Source organism: Agelaius phoeniceus, unplaced genomic scaffold (assembly GCF_051311805.1).
Source record: "Agelaius phoeniceus isolate bAgePho1 unplaced genomic scaffold, bAgePho1.hap1 Scaffold_109, whole genome shotgun sequence".
Taxonomy (NCBI): domain Eukaryota; kingdom Metazoa; phylum Chordata; class Aves; order Passeriformes; family Icteridae; genus Agelaius; species Agelaius phoeniceus.
In genome coordinates this window covers 939,249-941,748 of record NW_027509875.1, presented here as the reverse complement: position 1 = coordinate 941,748, position 2,500 = coordinate 939,249, and the positions used below count along the sequence as shown (strand labels likewise).

Below are 2,500 nucleotides of genomic sequence, written 5' to 3'. Positions count from 1 at the left end.
CGTGGTAACGGGCGACGCCCGGCAGAGAGCGCGCGCTCTCTGCCCCTTCCTCGGCCGCGGGGCGACGGCCGCCGGGGCCCGCCCGCGCTCTCTCTCCTGGGCCCGCCGCCGCGGTCTCTGGCGCGCGCGGCGGCGCCGCGTCCGGCGCGTCCGGCGCCTCTCTTCCCCTCGACGGCCTTTCCTTCCTCGAAGGCGCGGCGCGGCGGCGCCGTCGTCCGCCGGCCGTCCCCTGGCTCGACCGCCCCGCCCGCCGGTGGGGGGGGGGGCGAGCGCTCGGCGGGCCCTCCGGCGGCGGAGGCCCGCGAGCGCGGGCGACCCCGTGGCGAGCGGCGGCGGCGCCGCTCGACGGGTGTCCCTCCCTGCGGGGACGGTCGGCCGGACGGCGCCCGCCGTCGGCCGGCGGCGGTCCCGTCCCGGGCTCCGCTCGTCGCCTCGCCTCCGTCGCCCTTGCCCGCGCGGCCGCGTGTGGGCCGCGCAGGAAGGCGTGCGGGGGCGGCCGCGGGGGCGCTCCTCCCCGCCCGGTCTCCGCGTGCGAACGAGGAGAGCGGGCGTTGCCCCCCGGCTCAGCCGCCGCGGCGCCTTCCGCCGGGCGCGTGCCCGAGGCGAGGGGCCCCGGCGGTGCGAGGCGGCGGCGGCGGTCCCGGGCGCGTGCCGCCCCGGCGGCGGCCGGGTCTGCCGTCCGGCAGGCCTCGGGCGCAGGCGACGCCGGCTCGGCTCTCGGTGGCGCCCGCCTCCGGGGCCGGCGGCGGAGCGCGTCCGCCGGTCGCTCGCCCGCCCGCCCGGCGGGGGAGCGGTCCCGCGGGAGGCGTGCCGGCGGGCTGTGCCGGTCGCCGTCGCGTGCCCGTCTCGAGCCCAGGGGAAAGGCCCGTGCCCGTGGTGGTGGGGGGAAGAGAGAGACAACGCCGGCCGCGCGGCGGCGCGGCGGCGCTCCGCGCCAGGCCCGCGGCGTCGGGGCCGAGGGGAGAGCCGGCGCGGCGCGGGGGCCGACGGCCGCGCGCCCCCGGCCGCGTGCCGTGTGCGTTGTGCGCGTCGTCCCGTGAAAGCGAGAAGCGGGCGGGCCGCCCTGTGCCCCCCGCGTGTCCGGCGCGCGCCGCCCGGCCCTCCGCGCGGAGGCCGGGCCGAGCCCGGGCGCCTGGGCCGCCTCCGAAGGACGGCGTGGGTGAGGTCGGCGTCTCCCCTCGCGGGGGGAGGCGGTCGGGGGCGCGGGCTCCCCCGCCTCTTGGCCGGCCTTCGGAGAGTGGGTTTGTTTTTTTCCTTTTTTTTTCCTCCCGTTTTCCGTGTGCTCGTACGGTCTCGGAAGCCAGGCGCGCGCCCGCGCGTCCTCGGCGGCATTGTCCTAAACCAAAAAAGGGGCCGCTCTGGCGTGAGCGGTGCCCGAAAGGCAGACAACTCTTAGCGGTGGATCACTCGGCTCGTGCGTCGATGAAGAACGCAGCTAGCTGCGAGAATTAATGTGAATTGCAGGACACATTGATCATCGACACTTCGAACGCACTTGCGGCCCCGGGTTCCTCCCGGGGCTACGCCTGTCTGAGCGTCGCTTGACGATCAATCGCCGTCCGGGGGCCACCCCGGCGGCGCGGCTGGGGTCGCCTCGCAGGCCCGTCGCCCGCGGCGGGCGGCGGCGGCGGCGGCGGCGGCGGCGTGCCGCCGGTGGCCCGGAGGGGAAGGCGGTCAGGGGTGTTGGGCGAGGGAAGCGCTTCCCTCGGCGGGCCTCGATCCCTTCCCTGCGGGCCCGGCGGGCGTCGCCGCGGTCGTCGTCGTCGTCGCCGCCGCGCGAGGGCCTTCGTCCCCCTAAATGCAGACTCGGGGAGCGCTCCGTAGCTCCCCGCTCCCGGAGCGAGCCGCTGGGGCGGAGCTCGTCCTCGCCGCGGGGCCGCGCCGCGGATGCGGCGGCGCGGCGGCCTCGGGGAGAGCGAGAGACGGCGTCGAAAGGCGCCGCCGAGCGAGGGCCGAGAGAGAAAGAGAGCAAGGGAGAGGGGCGAGAAGGGGAGGCGAGGCGCGGGCCTCGCCCCCGGCCTTCCCCCCCGCGCGGGCGGCTGTCTGCGGGTGGGTACCGCGGCGGTACCGTGCCGTGCTGCCGCGCGCGCGAGGCGAGAGCGCCGGGGACGGGGGGGGGTTCCGACCCCCCTCCTCTCCCTTCGCCCGCGCCCCCCCCCCCCCCCTCCTCTTCTGTCTCGGTCTCGGGGCGCGCCCGAAGGGCGCCGTCGCTCCCCTCTCTCTCCCCTTCGCCGAGGCCGTCGCACACGCCGCCGCCGCCCGGCCGGTCCTCCCGCGCGGGGCCGTCTCTGCCGCGCTTTTCCCTTTTCGGTTCTCGTCTCCGGGATGGGGCTCTCCGTCTCTCTCTCTCCGTCGCCGGCCGGCCGGGCGGTCGGTCGGTAAGGGGAGAGAGAGAAAAAGGCGGCCGTCTCCGCGCGCGCGCGCGTGCGCGCGGCGCGGCGCGGCCGAGCTTTGGGCTTGCGACCTCAGATCAGACGTGGCGACCCGCTGAATTTAAGCA

At 78.3% G+C, this 2,500-nt stretch overlaps 2 non-coding genes across 2 annotated transcripts in view; both read left to right on the top strand.

The window, feature by feature from the left end:
- The first annotated feature begins 1,387 nt into the window (after positions 1-1,387).
- Positions 1,388-1,540, top strand: LOC143692964 (5.8S ribosomal RNA). Its single transcript, XR_013180501.1, has one exon. It is a non-coding gene; the product is annotated as a 5.8S ribosomal RNA (ribosomal RNA).
- A 920-nt stretch (positions 1,541-2,460) lies between these two features.
- The window catches only part of LOC143692927 (28S ribosomal RNA), a 4,322-nt gene continuing 4,282 nt past the window's right edge, over positions 2,461-2,500 (top strand). The window contains exon 1 of the ribosomal RNA XR_013180466.1: positions 2,461-2,500. This exon is cut by the window's right edge and continues 4,282 nt beyond it. This is a non-coding gene — a ribosomal RNA (28S ribosomal RNA).